This window comes from Pelodiscus sinensis, chromosome 1, assembly GCF_049634645.1.
Source record: "Pelodiscus sinensis isolate JC-2024 chromosome 1, ASM4963464v1, whole genome shotgun sequence".
NCBI lineage: Eukaryota > Metazoa > Chordata > Testudines > Trionychidae > Pelodiscus > Pelodiscus sinensis.
Genome location: NC_134711.1, coordinates 228706922 through 228730466, shown reverse-complemented (window position 1 = coordinate 228730466; position 23545 = coordinate 228706922). Strand labels below are relative to the sequence as shown.

At 45.8% G+C, this 23545-nt stretch overlaps 1 protein-coding gene across 22 annotated transcripts in view; it reads left to right on the top strand.

Moving 5' to 3' along the window:
- Window positions 1-23545, top strand: part of INPP4A (inositol polyphosphate-4-phosphatase type I A) — a 204768-nt gene that overhangs the window by 75614 nt on the left and 105609 nt on the right. The gene's annotated exons all lie outside the window — the stretch shown is intronic.

Sequence of the window (23545 nt, the reverse complement as noted above, 5' to 3'; positions counted from 1 at the left end):
ATACACACATTCCAAGTGGGAACTTCAGCATCTGAAGCAACGGGGTTCAAATAGCATCCTGCAAATTTTGTGTTTCATTTCAGTGGCATTCGCACTGTGTGGACATCTATGTTATGTTAATAATGTGAACAATTTTTTGTCTTTATGAGAGGTTTTGTTATGTTTGAAAATCTGCACAGGTTAATTTTTTTTAGAAAGTAGGCTTCATTGAAAGACCAATCTAGTTCCCTTGAAAGGGCTCCAGTCTGCTAAGCTCGCTCCTTTCTACTCTCTTCAGAACTCTTTGCACTCTCTTCCCCCATCATCTGTCCTGCTGCTGTTCCTTTTTTTTAGGGGGAGGAATAGCTCAGTGGTTTGAGCATTGGCCTGCTAAACCCAGGGTTGTGAGTTCAATCCTTGTGGAGGCCATTTGGGGCAAAAATTTGTCAGGGATGGTACTTGATCCTGCTGTGAAGGCAGGGGACTGGACTCAATGACCTTTCAAGGTCCCTTCTAGTTCTAGGAGATAGGCAATCTCCATTAATTTAATCCATGACACATTCTGCTCCAATGCTTCTTCTTAGAGCCCTGCATGGATACAAAACTAGTATCTGCACCCACACGCACATCTACAAAAACAATCCTCAAATATCCATATCCACATCCATGGATGAGGAGAGCCACAGATATAAAGTGGATATCCGCAGAATTGCAGAGTTCTAGATACAAAATTTGTATCTGCATCAGTCTCTGCAAAAATGGGCTGCAGATATCCGCATCTACATCCTTGGATGTGGATATCCACGAATTTGCAGGGTTCTACTTGTTCTGTCTTTGCCTGCTTCTGTAGCCTGCTCATCCTGGCAAGTGCAGGGATAGTCGTAAGCTACAGAGCTCAAAGTTCCTTGGACCACTTGCATGTTTTGATTGCAGAGCTCTTTGATATGGTCCACAGAATGAATGTTCTCACAAGGAGATGATGAGAGAGTCAGGGAAGGCAGATTCATTATTACTATTAATATATCACTAGCAGCACCCCCCAGGATAGGTGCCTCATTGTGCTAGACACAGCACAAGTACACCATACGAGATAGTCCCTTCCTCACAGAGCCTAGTTACAGTGTAAATCACACAGCAGGCCAGTAGTAGAGATGGGAACAGAACACAGTTGTCCTGACACCTAATCTAGTGCCTTATCCACTAGAAGACAGCCAGGCCTGCTGGGGGTGGGGGGCAAGGAGGCAATTGCCCCGGGGCCTGGGAATTCAAAGGGGCCCAGGGTTCCCGGCCACCATCACTGCTAGGGTTTCCAGGTGTCCAGTTTTGAAGCGGCCAGTCCAGTATTTGAGCTTTCTGTTCGGGAAACAAATTGAGAAAATATAAATGAGAAAATAGAACTGTCTGGTATTTTCTAAATAAGATGTAATGTAGATTGTGATGTAATGTCAAGCGTGTCTGGTATTTTTGTTGAAACCATGTGGCAATCCTAACCACTGCTACTATGGCAGCAGCCAGAGCTCCAGACCCTTTAAATTGCTGCTCAGAGTGCTGTGCCACACACTCCATGCAGCTTTGAAGGCTGGGGAGGGGCAATTTGTGCTCTGCACAGCATGGAGGGCTGGCTCTAGCCCTACCTCCTTCCACCTGAGGCCATGCCGCTTCTGGGAGTGCAGAACTTCCCCCTCCACTCCACCCAGAGGCCCTCAGAGACTTCCCCCTTGGCGCTCTTGAGGCCAGCAGAATGTTCTGGTGTGGAGTTCTGCACCGAATTAATAAGTTGGGGATCTGCTGTGCTCAGTAATGGCTTCCCTGCAGTTTCCCTTCCCAATTTCTGCTGTGCAATGGTGTGGGCCTTTCTGTAGGTGAGGGAGCAAACTTAGGGTGTGTCTAGACTACCTAGTTTTGTCGACAAAAGTGGACTTTTGTCGACAAAACAATACCAGCGTCTACACTACCGCGGAGTTCTGTCGACATAACGTCGACAGAACTCCGCGGTTTTGTCGACGCTGGTATACCTCATTTTACGAGGCATAACACTTTCTGTCGACAGAACTCTGTCGACAGAAGGTGTTATTGCCTGTAACACTGCGTCCAGACTACGGAGTTCTGTCGACAAAGCGGCTTGCTTTGTCGACAGAACTCCATGTGTCTGGACGCAAATTGTCGACGGAAGTTTTGTCGACAGTATCTGTCGACAAAACTTCCGTCGACAAAACGCGGTAGTCTAGACGTACCCTTACTTAGATCGGCACCATTTGCCTCTGCTGGAGTTGATGAATGCCCTTCCTCATCCTACAACTGCTCTGATCAGAAAGGTGTCCTTGGGCAGTGATCTAAAAGCCTGGATAGTTGACTAATTACTGGTCTACTTAAATCTGGAATTCATGCTCAGTGCTAGTGAATGTTTTCAGCCAGGGAACTTAATAAATGGAAATACAATGCACAACTGGAAACTTTATCAGCTTAGATGACGGGTTTCCCCCCTATATTATATCCAGAAAAGTTCAGGAAAAAATAATTTGGGAATTGTGCATGGATATTCAAGTCTTTCTGGTTCCTAAAAGGGGACCTTTGTGGTGGTATTTGCCAGTAGCAGGAAGCATCTCCAGACTCCTGAGCTTAGTACTACAGCTGTATGGGGATTAAAATGAATTGCAGTAAAACTAGTGGCTTGTTTTATCTTTACAGCCCCTTCTAATCGTCAGACACTCTGCATTAAAAGCATTTCCTGGAATCATCCTGCACTGCCATCCAGTTCAGCAGTGCTTCTTAGTGATGAAATTAAAACAGAACATCATAGTCCTCTCGAGACCCCTGTACATTCTGTCACAGAAATCTATAAGAAAGGAAGTAGAACAACAAAGTTAGCTGCATTTGGGACATGTCTGTAGGGACAGCATATTGTCCTAATGCAGTGTCTCTCTCAGCTAAGGTACTGATCCCGCAATGAGGTCCTCACAGGCAAGTTGCCCATTACCAAGCCGAAGAAAAGATATCTTTTAAAAATAAGTTTGAAAAGGCTTTGAAATGCAATACTATCATTGCCTACTTTGGTTTTTGCTTTTCCTTTCAAACTTTATTGAGCAGCTTTTGCGTTTAAAAAAAATTATGAGGGAAAAAATGTTCTCGTTAACTTCTGATGATAGGACAAGAAGCAGTGGGCTTAAATTGCAGCAAGAGAAGTTGAGATTGGACAGGAGGGAAAACTTCCTAACTGTCAAATTGATAGATTGAGGGGAAGCTGATATTGTTTATTCACAAGATTGGATCTTGGTGAGAAAAATATCCCAATGGTTATAGCTGCCTGCTGTCTCTTGCATAAAATCTGTGAAGCAAAAGGGGGAGAGTTTCTGTGAGGGTGAAGAGTAATTGTGGAATAGAAGTCTGCTGCGTTTGAACAGCCAGACACAGGAGATATTAGAAGAGCTCAACACCAAGCTATGTAGCTCAAGGAGGTTTTGAAAGAGCACTTTAACCACGAGCCACAGAGATGCATTGTTGTGTACTGTGCTGCACCGGACCCTGTTCTTGTAGGGCCTGTGTGGTTCCTGGTGTAGGTCTCTGAACATAACACTGCCAATGCACTTACTAACTTTGCAGTGTTTGCTGTACATTTATGATTATTATATTGTTTTTGTCATCCTACGAATTGTGTCACACTGTACAGTAACAAGTAAGTGGGTGTTTACCAAACTGCTAGGCACTCTGAAGCATATGTTGTGAACTAAAAAAAATGAATTATTTTCCAAATAGTAGAACTGTATTCAATAACAAAACCAGTGCAACTTAAAATCAAATACATTAAAACCTCCATAAATTAATGGAACAGAACTTTAAAATGTTCTTTTTCTGTTTCCTGCAGTGGTTATCTTTTAGTAGCCTCCATATATGATATTTTGAACATTTTTATTTTTAAAAAATTTCTCTAGATCATTCAGCTACTGCACATTCTTCATATGCTCCACTGTGCTATCCCCTAATCTTTGCAGCCTTTAAATTCTGTTTGTTTTACTCAGTTCTTATGTAAGTCATTTCCTCCCCATTTACTGTACCTCATTTTACCCATGAAAGCTCATGATACTATATATATTTTTGTTAGTCTCTAAGGTGCCACAGGACTACTTGTTGTTTTTAAAGTTATAGCTATAGTCAGGGCTCCCCGAACCGCGGCGAGCCCCGCTTGCCAGCCGGGCTGTCTGGCGATCTGCGCATGCGCAGATCGCCCAAACCCAGCTGCCACAATGGTAGTAGATTGTATTATTTGTTGAGCCCTGGCTATAGTTATAGATTAACACGGCTACCCGTCTGAGACTCTAAACCTCATTGTTCCTTTACAAATGGCTGCCAGGTGGCCAAACCTTTAACATCTCACAGACTCCCTAAACTGAGCTCCCTTAGCTACTTAAACAGCCTTGCTCTGTCTCCTTTGGACTGGAGGCAATTAATCAGTCACCACCTAGTTGCAGAGGGCAAAGCACAACTAATGGGTATTTAACCCCATCATCTCTAAGGCTGAGGAAAGCACTATCACAGGCAAAGTAAGAGTCTAATGACATTGAGGTTATTGTCATGAGGGAGGATTGGGAAAAAAAGATCAGAAGCTTTGTTTTGAAGGCCTTGAGTATGAAGGTGTGATCAGGATGAACTGTCCTTTGTATATGCCTTTACAACTCTGATCTGTGTTTCTTTTGACAAAACATTAAACTTGCCAGGCATTCTGCAACGTTCTGCATTTTGTTCAACATGAAAAGCGAATGAGAGATTTCCTGGAATTCAATGCAACTCTTGTATCAAGGAGTTAAGAGTTTGGATTCCCCTACTGTCCTTGTTTACATTTGCTTCAGTGAAAATCCATGTATTCATTTTCATTGTAAAAATACTGCAATACTTAGGTTTAAAAGTTTCCAGAACTCATCTATTAAAGTCTCCTGTTTTATCCACAATAAAAAATACATTATTCAATAGGATAGCTACTACTATTGCAGTATTACATGTTTAATTCAAAATATTGAAAGCATCGATACTTAATCCAAATCCGCCTAAAGAGCACCTTCACAGTTAACTGTCTACCAAAATACTTTGACTCACACAAGATTGTATTTTTCTAGCAAGAAAGACATTTCTGCTTGTGTTGGGTTCTGGAACATGGCTTTTAATATCTTTTATTGGGGATGGCAGTTGACTATTAAGACCCTGAAATTAAATTTTTTTAAATCCTGAGTGCCTAATCCATATTTTGGCATCTCACTAAAAGTGCCCTGATTTGCAGAGATTGCTGAGCACCTGCAAAAACTTCAACCCAGACTACAAAGAGAGACAGCAGAACTGCAATTCATTTCCAAATTTAACATGATCAAATTGGGATTAAATATGGATTTAGAATGGTTATCTCACTACAAAGGCAATTTTCCCTCTTTTGGTAGTCACAACTCCTCATCAACTGTTGAGAATGAACCACGTTCACTCTGATTGAATTGACTTCATTAACACTTGTCCTACACTTTATAAGTAACTCCCTTCTTTTGATATATATCCCTGCCTCTGTAATTTCCACTCCGATGCATCTGATGAAATCGTTTTTACGCATGAAAGCTAATGCCCCACCTTAGTCTTTAAGGTGCCACAGAACTTCTTGTTTTTACAGCTACAGACTAACATGGCTACCCCTCTGCGTGAAGTCTCTGGCAGCTGTCAGTGTTCACAATCTTAAAAATGCAGGTCTCTTTAAAATCTCAGATAAGGAAAGAACTTCAACAGGTAGTTAAGTCCCATTGACTTCAGTAGGATTATTAGCACGTGCTTAAATTTAAGCTTATATTTATGTGCTGTCCTGATTAGATATCTCCAATTCAGACACCAGAGTTTGAAAATTTCAGCTGTGATTTCTTTTCCCCACAGGGTCTCAGACCAACCTCCTTTTCTGCATATGTAACTTTGCACATTCAAAAACCTACACACTCTTCAAGCTCTAATACCCCCCTCCCTCCCACACACACAGTTTGTTAGTGTTTGAAAAATGTGTGCGTGAGGGTTGGTCTATACTACTAACTTATGTTGGTATAACTATGTTGCTCAAGGTGTGGAAATTCCTGAGTGATGTAGTTGTACTTACCCATGTGCAGATGCTGTCTGTGGGTGCTGTGAGCGCTCTGCTAATCAGGTGGGCGGCATTTGGATCTCTCCTAGGCAGCTACCCAAGCCTCAGCTTACAGGGAACAATGATCTCTAGAGCAGGCCTTTTCAAACCAAAGAGTCAAACTACCAAAATTCAGAACAAGTGGTCAACAAAGAGCTGTATAAGAATGCCCATTTGCATGACTGAAAATAGACAACTTAATATTATTGATAATTGGCATAATGATTAATAATAACATAAATAAAACGTACTCACAGACTTTATTTAATGGTACTTCTGCTGCTGCATCTTTTCACACATTTCTTTGAAGTTTACATCATAACTGGTCAAATCTAACTTCATGCGCGCATTCAGCCTGTCTTCTGTCAATCTTGTGGGGGCTGGGGATGTGGGGGTGAAGGAATCAGGCTTGGGCTCTATGAGGGGCTCAGAGCGGGGGGGGTTGGGTGTATGATGGGCTCAGGGCACAGGTTTGGGGTGTGTGGGTGATTCAAGAGTGTTATGGCAGGGGACTGGCGATGTGGGGGCACAGGAGCTTGGGGATGTAAGGGTATGAAGGGCTCACGGTAGGGGGTAAAATATTATGCCCAACACAAAAGGTTTCCACATTAGCTTTATTTATGGCAGGGGTGGGGAACCTCTTTTGGATCAGGGGCCACTGAGGCACAGAAAAATCAGTTGGGGACCAAACAATTGAGAAGCAAAAAACCAACCCCACAAAATCTCCAATCCTCACTGATGTGGCCCCCAACTGAGACACCTCACTCCCCGGTGTTCCAGCCCCACGGTGAGGGGAGACAGGGAGGACTGAGGTTCAAAGCTTCAGGCCAGATTAACTCTTCTGGGATTCCAGGGTTAGTGGATTTTGTGGGCCCCTAGGCTCTGGGGTGGGGCCAAAAATTGAGGGGTCCAGTGTGCGGGACAGAGTTGCCAGGGAGAGAGATAAGGATGGGGATGCAGAATCTAGATCGGAGGTAGGGTGCAGAACCAAGCTGTGGGTGGGTATCTGGCCAGGGTGGAGGGAGCGGGAGCAGGGTGCTGGCAGGTGTCTGGCTAGGAGAGGGAGCAGGAGCAGGGTGCAGGTGAGTGTTGGGGCAGGAGCAACTGGGGTGGTACGTGCCACTCCTTTAGGAAAGCTATCTGCTCCTTGTCCCCTAAATCCAGATCCTTCACCACCATTTTAGCTTCCCGCCCCCTCTCTCAGTGCCTGCACACTCAATGTGCATCTCCAGCACAGCCACATGTGATCACGAGTAAGGGGGAGCCGCACAGCTCCCATGTCCCTCCTCCCCGGAACACGGGGGAAGGTAGGTTGGATAAGGAAGTATGCGTGTTGCTGTGGGGAGGGGAGGAGCAGCGCATGTGGATGCTTCCCCACAAGCTGGATCCGGCGCAGAGTCTCAGGGTTTTCCCACCCCCCACAGGAAGCCAGCACTGGCTTCAACAAGGGGCGTGAGGCTGGATCACCAGCGTGGGCTCCCCGTTGCAGGGGGGCAGAGGGGCTGAGCATGCGCCATATTTGGCTCCTAAGTGAGCCATAGGTTGGCGAGTCCTGCTGTAGAGTTCTAAGGCAAAATTACATTGATCAGAGAAAAAGTTTGCGGTAAGTTTATCTGGAAGGAAGCTCAGATGGAGCGTGACCGTTTTTCTTTTTCTCTGGATAATTAATGATTCCCTGAATGTACTGAGAGGTTATTGTTCTGTTGTAAAAACAAGCACACGATGATTTCTAAAGTGGAACACAGTAGAGGAGAAACCGGGATTATGAACAGAGTTGTCAGTAGGTTGGAACCGAAATGTGCTGTTAGAGCTGCAGCGCTGAGAGTGAGAATCGAAGATGATGGTACAAGGTATGGTGCAGCCATGTGCTAAAATGTGGGAGTTATTTCTCTGTCATGTTGTTTTCTTAAAGAAATATTGTCATCTTAGGTTTACTAATGGTAAATAAGGTATATTTAGAATCTCTGCCCTAGGAACAGTGTCTGTCGGTATTGCTTGTTTTTTATTTTGCTTCAACTTGTTTGTTTCTGGCCAATAAACATAGTCTCTTATTTCTGAAATCTGTGCAAACAGCAAGAGAGTGGGCACGTGCAGCGTCCTGCTGTCTGCTGAGGCCGGCTCCAACCCTGGGGAAGCTACAAGAGGAGCAGCTTCAGTGGAAGCCGTGGAAGATGAATCATGATATTCAGGCCTAAGGAAGCTCCTGCTGTGAGGTCTGGGGGAAGAGTACTGTAGTTAGAGTGGGAGGCACCTGCCTGACCCACTGCAGGGAGAGATAAACAGAGGAAACTAGAGCAAACCTTCTCTCTCTCCTCCACCCAAAGCTACTGGAGGACACCTGCTCAAAATACAGGTGACACCTCCCTAAACCAGGACTTCATGGTGCCGGACCATGGATGGTCCCAGGCCAGAGAGCCCTGGTGGCCAGGAGTCAGGGAGCAGGAGGCTGGCTGCTGGGAGCCCTTGGGCAGGGCTAGCAGGAGCCCAGCAGGGGAGCCAGGGCTGGGGTTGAGTGGCAGTCCAGCAGGGGGGACAGGCTCGCGTGACAGCCTGGCGGGGGGCTCTGTGAATTGGGAAGCCAGGTCCATGCGGCAGCCTGGCAGGGGGCCAGAGCCGTGCACACCGGGAAGCCGCAGCTGAAGCTGGGGCCGTGTGGCAGCCCAGTAGAAGAGTCAGATTTGGGGCCATGACAGTGTGGCAGGGGGACCAGGCTGTGGCAGCCTGGGGGTGAGGGTGGGGGTGGAGATGGCAGCCCGGAAAAGGAGCTGGGCCGGGGCTGCACAGCAGCTCACTGAGCTGGGACCATTGGCAGGCAGCCCGGCTGGGGCCGTTAGCAGGGTGATCAGCCAGAGCCGAAAGCGGAGCCTGCAGAGACTAGCAAATGGGCAGCAGGGGCCTTCCCTGATCCAGCAAATTCCCTCATTCAGGACCAGTCAGGGTGCTGGACTAGGGAGGCCCACTCTGTATCAGTTAGCTGTGGCATGATGAAATACCAGTCTGACCCCTTTAGCCACATCGACATTTCTAACTGTGTGGGGCAGCTGCTTTTTCCTACATCCTTCCTGCAGAGTGATGGGTAGGGCCCTTGACTTTCACTCAGATTTCCTGGGTTTTGACACAGCCAACGTTTGGGATTTACCATTTTTGACCCAAATTTTGGATTTTTAGAGACTCGGGAATTTTTTTACAGGGAAAGTGGATGGGGCTGCAGCTCCTAAAGCCCCTGTATTCTGGGCCAGCCCTTCCTTGTGGGGGAGGGGGCAGGTGGCTCTACAAGCTGCTGTTTCTTCTCCCCCCACACCTGACGGCATCACCATGAGCATGGGAAAGCTCTGTCTTCACAGTTCTCATTGGCTGGGAATTGCGGCCAATGGGAACTGTGAGGCAGTGGTGCCTGCAGGTGAGCGTGAGCAGCTTGGAGCTCCCTCCACCACTCTAGCTCCACTCCAACCCTGAGCCCCTTCTTGCACCCTAACTTCTGCCTAGACCCTGCACCTCACTCCACCTGCCTGCTCTGAATTTGCTTTTGCGCTCCATGCCCTTTGGCCCCAACCTGGAGCCCCCTCCTGCATCCTCATCCCAGCCCCACTGCAGAGCCCGCACCCCCAGCCGGCTGAGAACTGCGACCTGTGGAAACTGTGGGGGTGGTGCCTGTTTGCGCGGGAGCAGCATGTGGAGCCTTCCTGACCCCTCTGTCCTGGGGCTGCAGAGACCTGGTGGCCACTTCCTGGGAGCCACTGTAAGTGCCATCAGGACCCCAACACCTTGCTCCAGCCCTGTACCCCAGCTTGGACTCCTCTCATACACTCAGACTCCCTCCTGGAGCCCACACCATGGACCCCCATACCCTCCTGAACCCCTGATCCAGTCTTGAGCCCCCTCCTGTATCCTAAACCCCTTATTCCCAGCCTCACCCCAGAGCCTACAGCCCCCTCTGGAGCCCTTATCGCACCACACCCCAACTCCCTGCGTGAGCCAGGAGCCCTCTCCTGTACGCTGAATCCATCATTTCTGGCCTGACCCAAAGCCCGCAGTCCTAGCTGGAGCCCTCACTCCCTGCCTCCCTGCACCCTAAACCCCTGCCTCAGCTCAGAGCCCCCTAGTGCACCACAAACCTCATCCCCATTCCCGCCTCAGAGCCCACACGACAAGCCAGAGCCCTCACCCCAACCTCCTCCCCAGCCTAGTGCAAGTGAGTGTGGGCAGGGGAGAACAAGCTATGGAGGGAGGGAAGGTGGAGTTAGTGGAGAAGGGATGGACCATAGGCAAGGGCTTGGGGTAGAAGCGGGACAAGGGTGTTCAGGTTTGTGTGACTGGAAAGTTGAAATTAGTGAATAGGGAGGCAAAGGATGCGGCTTCTAGAGAGTGACCCTCATTCTGGGCGGACACCCTCACGAGTGACCCTCATTCTGGGCGGACACCCTCACTGATCCCAGCCTTTCCGTGTGGCTGCATCCACTTCATCTGCGCTGGGAGCAGTGAGACAGGTGGGGAGCTGTATCTCAGCTGCTGAAAGCACCAGATTATTGCATGGTCAGTGCCCGGATGCTGTGTAGCCCACGTGAACTACCGCGCACCTGTCTGCCACCCTTTGGTTTCAGCTTTTACCTGTTTTAATATTTTCAAATAAACACTGATACAGGTTGGACCTCCCCAGTCTGATGCCGTTGGTATCTGACCAGTCCCGAATGAGGGAGTTTGCTGGCCCCTCTGCCACCAGTCTCCCCAGCCCAGCTCTGCTTCTGGCCCAGCTGCCAGCTCCCTCCCCCCACCACTGGCCCAGCTGGGCTCATAGCCACAGCAGGGCTGCCAGCCCCATTGCTGCCAGCCCAGCCGCCCTCCTGCCACAAGCTCTGCTGCCTCACTGGGCTCCCGGTCCCCATGCCATGCAAGCCCCACTGGACTCATGGTCACCAGCACCTGCTGCCCAGCCAGCCCTGCTGAAGCATTCTGGCACACCAGCTCCCTTGCCACTGGCCTGGCCGGACTTCCGTAGCAGGGCTCCAAGCTGCCAGCTGAACTGCAGCCTGCCCAGCTGAGCTCCTGGACCCTACAGGTCTCCTGGCTGCCAGTCCTCACCAGCTTGTTTGTTTGTTTCAGCATTTTTTTGTTTATTCCAATTACACATTATCTAGAGCACTTCCCAGTTTCGTTGCACCATTTTGTACTTGTCATGAAATTCTTAGGAAACAGTGAGGTGATGCAGTAATGTGAACAATATATATAGACATCAGATATGCAAACTCCATAAAATAGGAGTTAGTGGGTTTTATGTTCTCACCACGTATGATGCTTCCTATAAATTCTTGATCTCTCCCTTGTTGAAATGAATGGCATGAGTTATCTTTGTTTCATTGGAGGCATCTCTGGGACCCAATATTCAGGGTCGGATTAAGGCATGGGCTAGCTGGGCAGCTGCCCGGGGTGCCAACCTATGGGGGGCTCCCGGATCGCGGGCTGCAGCAGCTCTTAGCGGCCACCCTGCAGTGGGTGCCTGAGGCGGGGCTGCGTTAACCCCCACAGCGCCGGCTAGCAGCACCCTTCCCCCCGCGGCCACGGAGCCTTGCATGGCCAGGCTCGGCCCGCCACGGACGGCCCCAGGTTGTGCGCCAGCGGTGGTAGCCAGGCTGGGCCGGGCCAGGCACGTGCGTCCTGCCGCCGCCAGCTCCGCACACCCTACCCCATGTTCCGGGCAGGGGCGGAGCCGTGCATGCGCCCTCCCCCAACCTGGGACTCAATTAAACTGTCTGCCCAGGGCGCTGGAATGGCTCGGTCCAGCCCTGCCAATATTGAGAATGTTTGTCCCCGCGTAATTCATGTGAAGTCAGTGGAATGATACATGCAAGTGAGGCTATATCTAGCCGACAGAGCCTGTATTGGCATAGTTACTAATGACATAGTCCCTTATGGTAAACACAGCATGCACCAATACATAAAGTTTTTCTGCTGGTGTAGCAGCATCTCTGCCCTCAATGTTAGTTAGCTAAAAGCACACTTTCATCAGCATAGCTAGATCTTCACTGGAAAGTTTCATGTAGTTATGTTGCTTGGGGCTGTGGGTTTTTCCACATCCCTCACCAGCATCGCTAATTAGCTATGCTAATATAAGTTTTAAGTATAGAGTAGGAATGTGAAAAGTTAACCTGTGGGGACTGGAGCAGCTCCCTGCCCACTGTGGGCAAAAGACTGCTCCAGCCCTCAGGGCCTGCTATGGACAGGAGCTTCTCCTGCTATCCAGAGCAGCCCTTGTCCACAGCAGGCCTGGGGCAACAGCACAGGCAGGTAGGTTTTGCCAGGTGTCCGGTATTGAACCGGAGAGCCCAATATTTGCACCTTCCGTCCGTTAAAAAAATTCAAAAAATTATTATCTGTTTTTCCCTGGAAGGCCACTTGGGACATGCTGGGGGCGGAGGGAGCAGGGAGCGTAATTAAAGGGGCCACAACTGCATTTCAGCCCTGGTCCTTTTTTTTTTTTTTTTCCTCAACAGAATTTTTTCCTGTTTTTTTGTGAACGGTTCAGTATTTTTTGTGAAACTATCTGGCAACCCTACAGGCAGGGGCTTCTCCAGCCAGGTTGAATAAGCTGGCTGGAGCACTCTTCTTATCCCTCCCCCCGCTTTAATTGGTTAACATTTTGTTTAACCAGTTAACCAATTAAATGGGATTTTACATCCCTAATTTGAAAACCATACCTAAAATTAGACTTTGGAGTCAGAGTTTCCAAGGTTGAGCCCTTAATGAATGGGGAAAACAGATAAGAACAAAACCCCACACACTTATTGAGAAGAGCAGCAGTGAAACTACATAAAATATTGTAAAATTACTCCTCTAGTGCTGTTGCAGTAAACAATTTGTAATATCTCAAAATAGCATCTTTATTCTTTAGACACCTTGTGGGCTTTTGTTTGATGTTCCTGTATAAGGAAATAAAAAAAATACTGTCCAAGCGGTGGAAGAGGCATGTGTGTAAACACAAGAAAGACATAACATTACCAGGTCAGATCACAGATCCATTTGCTTTAACACCTTGTTCTCCAGCAATGGCTAGTACTTACTACTTCTGAGACAAGCAAACTCCTCCCTAGGACCAAGTTTACACTGCTGCCTCTGGAAAAACAGTACCTTTATTTACTTGGAACTAAAGCTGATTGGAAAATATGATTTTTTGTGTGTGTTGAAAAATGCTGATGTTGAAACCGAAACTGTGTAAAATAGTGTCTGGTGCAATGAATTTCCCATTTTAAAAAATGGAGAAAAAAATCGTTTTAAATAGTCTGTCTTGTTTTGACATTTACTTAATCATTTTTTTTTCCTTTTTTTTTATTCACAGTGACTTTTTCTTTCAATAGTTGAAATTAGAATAAAAAACCTATTGTCAAATGTTTCAAATCAAAACACTTTGAAACAATCAAAAAGGAAACATCCTGATTTTTTTTTGTTTGTAATATACTTGAGATTATTACTATCATTTTTTCAAGATAGGGAAAAATGTTTAAATCTCAAGAATATTTGCAGGATGGGAAAACCATTTCAAACCCAGCTCTCTTTAGAACATCACACCATTGCAATGAAGTTCTTACTGTGGTTTGGTTTCCTACTGAAAAGCCCCCAAACAAGAGCAAAGCATTGTTCCCTACAAGCTAATCGCTTGGGCAGCCCCTCCCCCCCAGAAAGATTTAAATGCTTCCCATCTGATAAGCAGAGCACCCACAGCTAGTAGCATGTGTTTCTACTGGCGGTGCACATTTGCACTTGCCTTGGTTCACTTTACAAAAATTATTCTTCACACTGATAGAAAAATATGTTCCAGGCTTTTCAGAGTGATTTAAATTGTTATAACATGGTAAAGTTACCCTGTGCTAAGATTTTGTTTTTGTTTGTTTTTTAGAAGGCCACTACTAACACATGACCCATTGGCTACTCAGGAAGCAGTATTTAGAATTAAAAATGAACCACTGTTTCCTTTCTTCCCTCCTTCGTATTTCTGGATTATGAATGCAGAAAATAATTATTTTGTAACCTATTGACTAGTCGATAGGCACTTCCACATTCGTACTTTGAAATGTACAAGAACCCCCCAGTGGGGCTCTTGTACATTTCAAAGGAGGATTGCGGAACTCCGTGTACAGTCCGGGACTAGCAGGAAATCCCGTTGACTCTGGGCTGCACACAGTGCCTGCTTTGAAATGCACAAGAGTCCCTAACAGCGGCTCTTGTGCATTTCAAAGCCATGGATCCCGGGGACCATGGATTCTGTGCGGCACTTCCCCGGAACCGCCCTGGGTTTTGGGGAAGTGCCATGTGGAGCCCAGGGACTGCTGGGGAGTCCCCAGCTAATCCCAGGCTCCGCACAGCATTTCTCCAGAACTTGAGGTCAGCTGGGGACTCCCTAGCTGGTTCTAGGGAAATGCAGGGGGGAGCCCAGGATCAGCTGGGGAGTCCAGAGGCAGCATTTTAAAGGGGCAGGTGCCTTGGAGTCCAGGTTCAGCTGGGGACTCCCCAGCTGACCCTGGGTTTTGGGGGAATGCTGCGCAGAGCCCAGGATCGGATGGGGAGTCCCCAGCTGATGCCGGGCTCCACTGCTGCCCCTTTGAAATACGTGGAGGCAGCGTTTTAAAGGGGCAGCAGCCACACAGCAACCTTGGGGTTTTAAAGTGGCAGTGTCTCACTGCTATGCAGCGCTGCCACTTTGACATACTCGTCCCCCCTTTGTTGCCTCTATCTTATGAAAATGATTAATGCTAGATTAAGAGTGAGATCGTAGCCAATAAATCTAAAACAGGTATATAACCATAGAAAAGTAATTCTGAGGTGCTGTTACATTGGTTTTTTGTAAATGTTTCTGGTATGTGTAATGATTTGCAGTAGCTTGAAACTTGACATTTCATCTCTGAATTGCCATCCATCCTCACAGTAACTCACAGTATTGTACAATTTATTTTCCATCCTGGGGTTTCTTTTATGAAATCAACTGTGAAATCTACACAATATAGTCTGGCATTTACCAACATTCATGAAGAAAAGCTATTTATTTCTGAGCTATGAGCATTACAATTCAGATTTGTTTTCCGTGGTGCCTTCCATACATTTCATCCCCAAATGCTTTGTTGGGGTTAAATAATAGTTGAAAGTTAAATAAAACTGTCACTCTTCTTTCAGTTTTATTAAAAAAAAAAAAAAAAAAAAAAAAAAAAAAAAAGAGAGAGAAAGGGAGAAAAGAGTTTCTGATTCCTGAAAGTAGAGGGAGAGTAAATGGGGTGTGAATGCCTAGGATTGTTTCCTAAGGTGTTGCTGAAGAGAAAGCATTCTTAAGGAGATATTTACACAGCACTTGGGAGCATGCTTTCCAGAAAGGATAGAGTGACTCTCACTAGCTCTGTTCAAGCCAGTGTGCTAAAAATAGCAGAATGGCCTCTAGCCACCCAAGTACAAATCTGCTTGACCCTCTTCTCCTCCCAGGTATGAGGCTGGCCCAACCAGCCACACAGCATGAGCAGAACTACAGTGTGTCTGTATAGCTGCTTTGGAGAGCACACAGGAGTATAGAGAAGAAATAGCCACTGGAAATCTGAAAGGGCTAAATGATGAAGAGGAAATAGGAGAGTTGGAAACGAATTCCCTAACATGTTCTGATCTAGTCTATGTAGGTCATCATCATATCCGAATACCACAGATTCTAGTAGGAGCAAATCTATAGTGGGTCTTACAAAAAAGGAAAGCAGTTTTGATAGGGTCTTGAAATTGATAGGAATCCACTGGAGTTTTTTGAGGATAGGTTTGCATTGTGGTAGTGCATCTCTGTGAGAAGCTAGAGAGCTGCTTCACACAGTGAATCTTTGAGAGTCAAAACCAGAACTGGCAGGTATTTCACTTTTTTGTACCTACCAATCAAGCGTCCTGTAGAGCAGCTTGACATTTCTAAGTTATGTTGTCTTCAAAAATAAAATATATTGAATTTTTTAAACATATAAATTCATTCATATTAATGAAATCAGAATTATAATTTAATTGTATGTTTTGTGTTGCTTTGTGTCATCATCTTAAAATCTATTGTATTCACTAAAAAAATTACTACTGCTGCTACTCAGTCCTTTTCCTAATTTTTGTGGATTTTTCCCATTTAAATCACATTCATGTTCTTGGATGAAAGACTCACTCTCACAAACCTAGCAAACTGACTATACACCCAGGCTACATCTACACTGGCCCCTTTTCCGAAAGGGGCATGTTAATTTCACAGGTCGTAATAGGGAAATCCGCGGGGGATTTAAATATCCCCCGCGGCATTTAAATAAAAATGTCCGCCGCTTTTTTCCGGCTTTTAGAAAAGCCGGAAAAGAGCGTCTACACTGGCCCCGATCCTCCGGAAAAAAGCCCTTTTCCGGAGGATCTCTTATTCCTACTTCTGAATTATTTTTTACCAGACAGAAGGTGCAAATACCGGGCTGTCCGGTTTAGTACCGGACACCTGGCAACCCTAGATCCTTCATGGTCATCAAATCCAGTCCCCTGCAATGAAGCAGTACCAAGTAAACCCAGACTGTCCCTGACAGGTGTTTGTCCAATTTTTTTCTTGAAAACCTCCCTTGATAAGGATTCCACAACCTCCCCTATTCCAGAACTAACTATCCATGTCATTAGAAAGTCCTCCAGACATTCAACCTAAATTTCCCTTGCTACAGACCAAACCCATTAGTTTTTGTCTGACCTTCAGTAGACAGCACAATCATCCCTAAACATATTTCAAAACTGTTATGAGGTTACTCTTCTTTTCTCAAGATTGAACGTGACCAGTTTTTAAACCTGTCCACATACATCAGATTTTCTGATTCTGTTTTGCTATTTTTGTTAGGGATGTAAAATGCACTTATATTTATAAACGCGTAACTGCAGACATTTTCGGTGGTTAGACGTTTACATGTGAGGAGGAGGCAGCTCCATGGGAAACAGCGCACACAGGGAGCCAGCTGCCTCCACCCCTTGCTGCTGCCTCTAATACAGAGGCAGCAATGTAGGAGGGAAGGGGATGCAACCAGCTCAATGGGAGCCAGTACGTGCGGGGAGCCAGCTTAAAAGAATTCTCTAATTTGTCAAGATTGTTTTCAGTTCCTTTTTTGTTCTCTGAAGTGCATGCAGTCCCTCCCAGTGTGGTATCCTCTGCAAGTTTTGTAAACATACTCTTCGTGCCATTATCCAAGTCATTAGTGAAAATATTAAAAACAGGTTGGACCTCTCTGGTCTGGCACCCTCGGGACCTGACCAGGCCCAAACGAGGGAATTTGCTGGACTAGGGGAAGTCCCCTGCTACCGGCCCCCCAACCCGCCTTTCTTCCCGGCTGCTGGCCCTAGCTTCTCCCCCGCCAGGCTGCCATGCTGCTGTGTCCCTGGCCCCGCTACTGGGGCTGCTGTGGCTGCCATGTTCCTGGCCCTGGCTCCACTACTGGGGCTACCACATTCCTAGCCCTAGCCCCGCTACTGGGGCTGCTGCAGCTGCCGCATCCCTGGCTCTGGCCCTGCTTCTGGGGCTGCCACATCCCCTGCCCCACTACTGGGGCTTCAGCCTCAGCCTGAGCAGGTCCGAGACACCAGCCCTCTTACCACTGGGGCTCCCAGCCAGGACTCCCTCCTTGGTCCAGGAAAATCTGTGGCCCCGCCAGACCACAGAGGTTGCCAGACAAGAGAGTCCTGGTTTTTGGAGGTCCAACCTGGAGTACCAATCCTAGAACTGACCCTGTGAAATCACACTAGATACATCCCTCAGCCTTGCAATTTGACAGAAAATCAATGATAACTACTTTTGTAATACATCCTCCCCCTCCCAAGCAATTTAATCTAGATGCCATTTCCCTCATTTGGTTACGAGAACGTCATGTGCAACTGTTAAAGTTTATTAAATTCAAGATATGTCCTGTTCATTCCTTTTGCCCTTGGCCACTAGGGCAGTAACTATGTCAAAGAAGGAAATTAGGTTAGTTTGACTTGATTTGTTCTTCACAAATCCATGCTGGGTATTCCTTGTAGCCCTATTATCCTGCAAGTGATTACAAGTTGATTGTTTAATATCTTGCTTTAGTATTTTTCCAGGTATCGAAGTTAGACTGATTGGTTTAGAAGTCTTCATGCCCTTTTTTTCCTTCTCTTTTTAAAGATAGGTACTATATTTTCCCTACTCCAATCTTTTGGGACTTCCATGGTCCTCTAGGAGTTCTCAAAGATAATTGCTAATGCTTCCAAGATTACTTCAGCTAGTTCCGTAAGAACCCTAGGATGAATTTCATCTAGCCCAGCCAACCTGGATACATCTAACTTCTCCACGTATTCTTTAACCTTCCCCATTTTGGCTTTCATTTCTTTCCCCTTGTTGTTAACATTAATTGTATTAAGCATCTAGTCACCATTAATCTTTTTAGTGACAACTGAAGAAAAATAGGCATTAAATGCAGCAGTCGACTCTTCTTGATGTCATCAGTTAGTACCTTTTCTTACTTGCTAAGTAGAGGACCTTCACTTTCCTTCTTTCTCTTGCTCCTAATGTATTTAAAGAACTGTTTCTTATTGTCTTTTATGCCCCTTGCTAGGTGTTTCATACCTCAAAGTTAACTGACGCAGATAAAATTTTTGCACAAGGTCGCTTCAGGTAAAGCGGGTGTTAGAATCCGCATCTTTAGTATGCAATAACCACCTCTCTTTGCCACACAGCTTTTCAAAGAAACAAATATAACGAAGTGCTTGTGTAATTGTGAGAGGTTGTACCAGGTCTTTGTGGCCCCTCCTGGAGGCCCCATGCTCCTACTGCACTCTATATCTATACTGTGGAGCTATTTTGGGATACCAGAGGTATCCTGAAATAGCTATCCCGCGTCTTAACAGCATGTCCATTATTTCGAAATATAACAGGCTCGCTATTCCAGCATCCTTGTAAACCTCATTCCATGAGCAATAAATAACCTATTTTGAAATTGACTTGCAATGAGCTACACAGTTTGCATAGCTGAAATTGCATAGCTTATTTCAAGCTATGAGTGCAGTGTAGAAAGGAGTGGCTAAGGTGGGTCTTTCAGGCATGCCTAGGAAGATGTCATGGAAGCAGCCAATCAGAGTCCAGCAGGCTCAGATAAAAGAAGCTGTGGGACCTTAGGTCAGTTCCTGTCTGGGACCAGAGGGGCAAGGCAGAAGGCTTCTCTCTAGCCAGAGGAACTTACATTGACTAAAGCTGGGAAAGAGGACCTGAGAACTTTAACCCTGTGATAATGGGCGAAGATAAAGCGACCAAGCTGGAAAAGACCTAGGGAAATAGCAGCAATGAACTGTAGGTAGTGGTATGTGGTTGCTGTTATATAGTGTCCTTGGTTTGGAACACAGAGCATTGGTTTGGTTTGGCTTCCACCATAGACCGCTGGTAAAATGGTATAAACCCCAAGACGGTAACAAGCATCCTTTGACAGCCTCAGTGAGAGGTGCCTGTATTTTAAGGGCCCAGAGCCTGGGCTTAAGATGCTGGTGAGAGCAGATAGATAGTTTTGTTGGACTTTGGTTACCCTGGAAGGGGTTCGTTTTGATTGTGTGACCTGGCTGGAGGGATCACCGCTCAGATCTGGCCTTTCTGTCATGATTACGAGGATTGGGGGTAGGCTGGTGAAATCTGAGCGAATGGACTGCAACCTCAAGTACCAGATCTCAAAACTTTTCTCACAGATGTAGCGTAGCTGTTCCCAAAGGCTGCAGTGTCCAGAGCAAGGAGCTGAGCCAGCCAGCTCCACAGAACAGGAACTGAGAGGGAGCAATTGGTTCCACTTTCTCCAGTGCTCCCCCTCCCCCATGCACTGTTCCATTCTCTGCAGCCAGCCAACACCCAGTCTTCCAAACCCCCATTATGCTCCCTTGTCTGGACACTCCCCACCTACCCATGTACCTTCTTATCAGCCCCGTGACTCACTCTCTGTCATACCACCCATCTTCCCCCTGCTTCCTCCCAGCTCCTTCCTCCAGCCCTCTCCCCATTTACCCTATGTTTCTAAATTCTCCCACTCTCTGCCTCCCATGGGCTGGGGGGGAGAGCTGTGTGTCTTCTGGGGAGTTGTCACCTCACCAACCTTCTACCCCATATCCTTCCCCAGGTTCCTGACTCACCTCTCCCAGAATCCCAATTCCTTTCTCACTACATCCCCAGATTTGCTCCCAGATCTCGCTCATCTTTTGCCCCCTGTTCCACCATGAGTCATCAGGAGGGCTGTGTGTTTTGGAGATTATCTTGGTTCTCTGCCCCTCCTTTCCTCTCTCTAGTTAACAGCTGGGGAAGCCCCCCTTTGCAGCAACATCTGTGGGGAGCCTGTGAAATAGTCACTTTCACTAGACGCCTTATGGGGGAATAAAGTCTGGGGACATGTCCAGGTAAATCTCTCTATTGCAACAGGCCATCAAGGTTTGCCAATAGTTTCTGAGCCCTAAAAGGCTGAAAAACATGGCTGTGGTGAGAACTCTTGCTGCATGGGCCAACACCTCATTAACTATAAATATGTGAGCGTTAACAGCACTCTCATTGTGTCTCTTTCTCTCTCAGGCCCACAACTGGGACTATGTGGCAGACGTTCAAATCAGGAGTCAGATAAAAAAAACAAGGGCTCTTTACTGAGATTAGGGCTCTTTACTGAGTTTTGAGCCAGACTCGTGATTTTTTAGGGTGTAGTTCATGACTTTTTAATGTGCATGTGCGCATGTGGGTGTTTCTGGTGAGTAGAGATGTGAAGATGTAAATGTGTACATGGTTAACTGATGAGCCCGTGCCCATTTTCAGTAGTTACACATTTACCTAAATAAACACATTTTAATATCTCTAATTGTGATATGGAATGGCGAGGACTTCATTTGCCTCTTCTTAAAAAAAAAAAAAGCTTAGCAGATGCCAACTGAGCCTTCTCAGCAATGGCCTTATCACTGATCTTACTGTTATCAAATCCATCTTTGTTTTATATTTGGTCACAGATGTGAACTTCATTAAGTGGCATTTACAAACTGTAGTTGTTTTCAGTTGTCTTGGTTGAGAAAGCATGGCACTTATTTTTAAGTTGGAAAAATGATTCTCATTCTTGTACTTTCCCTTACAAAACTCAAAATCCCCAGAAGGAATTTTGCTCACACTTTCCAAAAACAAAGTCACCTTTTGACAGACACCAAAGATGGAAAATTTCAGAATGAAAGGTGAATGTTTTGGAAAGTTATGTAGATATGAAAATAGGAGTCTGTAACTGAAACTGTTTAGCTACAGTGCTAATTTTGTGATTCATATAACATTTAAGAAGGCCTGCTATCATGGGAATTGAATCATGCCCCAAATTTAGTCAGGTTTCTAAATTAGTTCTTTCAGTTTGTAGATTACTTTTCATAAAAATGGGTATCTCTCTTAGAAAAAATCAAACACGCCAACCAATCAACCATATAAATAATTTATCTTCTTTACAAGGTTGTTTAATCCCCTTCCATCTGGAAATAACATAAAATAAAATGTTATGGGTTTGTGATATTTGGAATATGAGTATCTCATTTGCCAAAGATGCATGTGATTTGGCTATGGTGGCTGTGTGTGGGGGGGGGGGATCGCTATATGTTTACTGTAAGCAGGTATATTATGATAAAAGCATAAAATGTTTCACAGTGATCAGAGGCTGGATCGTAAAGTGCAGTTTGTGGCTATTGTGCTGTTAGGGGATCTCAAATTGTGTGTCTGTAAAGGCTTCTTACACAATCTCAGAGTTCAGTGCAATCTTGAGAGCTTGTGTATAGCAGTATTGACAGTCCTTAACTGTTCAAAATTGATTATACCACACAAAAATAATGCTAATGGGACTGGCAATTTCTGGTTAAAAATTCCACTTACAATGCACACCCAGGTCTAGTCTCCACTCTTGTAAACTAACCTGTTGCTGGTGACAGCAAACAGTGCAGCTGAGTAGCAGAACACCAAATACAAAGATCAATGTATGTTTGATATCAGGTTTTAGCAATGGGTAACCCTTCTAAGGGGAGACCAGGTCAAAATTCACCATATGTGCCTCATGCTCTCCTTGCTTCAGAGGAAAGTTAGTTGGCTGGGGTACACACACCAACGGTCACAGCACACAGGGAAGATGGGCTCCTTCAGAGTCAAGCCTGCACATCAACATTTTAGAACTCTGGGCAGTAAGAAAAGCATGCAAGTACTTTCTCCCCCATTGTTTCTTAGGACAAGAAGCAATGGGCTTAAACTGCAGCAAGGGAGGTTTAGGTTGGACATTAGGAAAAAGTTCCTAATTGTAAGGGTGGCTAAACACTGGAATAAGTTGCCTAGAGAGGTTGTGGAATCTCCATCTCTGGAGATATTCAAGAGCAGGTTAGACAGACATCTATCAGGGATGATCTAGACCGAGAATGTCAGACTGGTGTATGGAGGGCTGCATGCGGCCTGATCAAAATTTTTTGTGACCCACCAGAACATTTTTAAAGAAGAATGAAGTGCAGCCCACTGGCCACTTGGAGCATGTGGCCGAGTGCCTGCTCACAGCCAGCCGGGCTGCTCTGCACACGCACTCTTGGGTGGCTGGGTGCTCTGCGCTGTGCTCTCCAGCAGGCACTCACAGCTGGCCACTGTGCTTTCGCTGCCCCAGCACCTCACCCGTCAACATTGACTCCGGGACCCAGGTATTGGGTTGGGGAGAGTCATTAGATTGGGGGGGAGGTAGTTGGCTGTGGGGGGGGGGGGGAGAGAGAGGCATTAGGTTAGGGGGCTGGGAGTGCCTGGCTCTGGGGGAGGGGGAAAGGCAGTAAGTTGGGGCAGGCCTGGCTCTGGGCGAATGGAGGGGGATTGGGTTAGAACAGGGGTATGAGAGTGCCTGGCTCTGGGGGAGAGGAAAGGGTTATTTTGTTAATATTTTGTTTTTATTTATGTATTCCCAAATAAAATCACAAAATGTATATTAATTTTATATCAATAAATGTCAATTTTTATACCAATAAATGTCATAGCATGAATAATTATATCTTTATGCAAAATCTCAAACTTACAAAGTATCTGAAATTTTCAGAAGCCTGTTCTATTTGATTAACCATTGTCTATACTTGTTTTTATTTCAACAAACAAGTTATGTATCATATACAAAATTTAAAAGTACCTTACATTTATATTTAAATTAAAAATTATGTAAAATTACAATTTTACACATCAAATTATTTTAATATTATAAAATATACCTAAAACATAATCTATAATCATAAATAACTACGACTTTCCGACAAAGTACATTTGTCTTGGCTTGGGTTGCCCGGTGTCTGGTATTGGTACCTTCTGCCTGGCACCTAAAATGATTTGATTTTGATTTGATTTGATTTTGTTTTTTTGTTTTTGCTTGACAAACCATCTGGGAACCGTAGGTGGCCCTGAAAGCTATCAGTTTTCGT